Here is a 1,348-nt window from a genome sequence, read left to right on the forward strand (position 1 = left end):
TGCATAGTATTCCATGGTGTATATGTGCCACATTTTCTTAATCCAGTCTGTCACTGATGGACATTTGGGTTGATTCCAAGTCTTTGCTATTGTGTTTTTGAGTAGTTTTCATGTTTAAACTCTGTTTCAGCATTTCTCTCTTTTCCAGGTACTAATTTAATGCCTCTCAGCTGTAAATTCACTTTGCAGTACCTGATCAGTGGTAATGGACTGGACTCATCATGTATTTCTCCTTTAGAGTAAACACAGTCAAGTGGGCAGTAGAGGGACATAACAGAAGGAAGACTCCTTCTCTTTCTAGTTACTGTGACCTCTGTTTTGTTATTTCTTGCTCCTGTTGCATGGTCTATTAGCAGTGCATGTGCATGGAGACATCTGGTGGTACTCCAGATAAAGGCAGTTTCTTAGTAACTGAGGCCTGCCTGGGGACCAGAGACTACCTTGTTATGTCACTCCTGATACAATCATGGCACATCTCACAATAGTGTCCATGTTCTCTCTACCTACCTGTTCACTAGTATTGGGTCACATGCACCAGGAAGAGTTGTTTTCTGATGCCTAAGACTGTGAACCAGTTCTGACCTCAGCAATCCAGAAAACTCTGCCACCCTATAGGCTGCAGCCATTAGCTTCTCCGCTAAGGTTTGACACTCATCCTTGGGGAGGTATCCCTTCTATTTTTATATTCCTTGGAGTTCTCTTTATATCTCCATAGTTAATGTCCTGTCATAGTTTAATAATTCCTTACATTAAAGTTCCCATGTTTAAATTACTTTGTAGTTTCTGTCTCCTGATTGATTTTAGAGAGATACACTTAAAAATTACATATACTACTTTACAATGATATCCATATTATGGTGCCCTACTTCTTAAAAACATTTTGAACATATTATAATCAATATTTATCCATTGTGTAGTTCATTTACTCCACAATAGTATCAAAGTGACTATCCTGAATCCACATAGAGTGAGTTTTAATAGTGGTTATATTAAATTAATATAACATTAATTATTTGAACAAAATTAGGTAGACATAACTTGTAAGAAGGTACACATATTCTGCCTCTTTACAATATTATTATTACGATTTAGAAAGAAGAGATAGACTGTTCTTGAAAGAATGCCAAACTATTCACTGGTTGTAAACAGTAGTTCCATTTAGAAGCTAAATGATATTTGAGTAGAATTTAGATTTAACTGGGTCAATCCCATTTGAATGTGTTTTTAAGGAAGATTATAAAAATAAAGATAAGAATTTTCCATATAAAAAGTTCCTAGTATTTTCTATGCTACCATGTTGGCTTTATTTATTTTCTAGGAGGATAACACTATTTTTTTGTTCCCTGTG

The sequence above is a fragment of the Mandrillus leucophaeus genome, unplaced genomic scaffold, assembly GCF_000951045.1.
Source record: "Mandrillus leucophaeus isolate KB7577 unplaced genomic scaffold, Mleu.le_1.0 Scaffold436, whole genome shotgun sequence".
Classification (NCBI taxonomy): Eukaryota; Metazoa; Chordata; class Mammalia; order Primates; family Cercopithecidae; genus Mandrillus; species Mandrillus leucophaeus.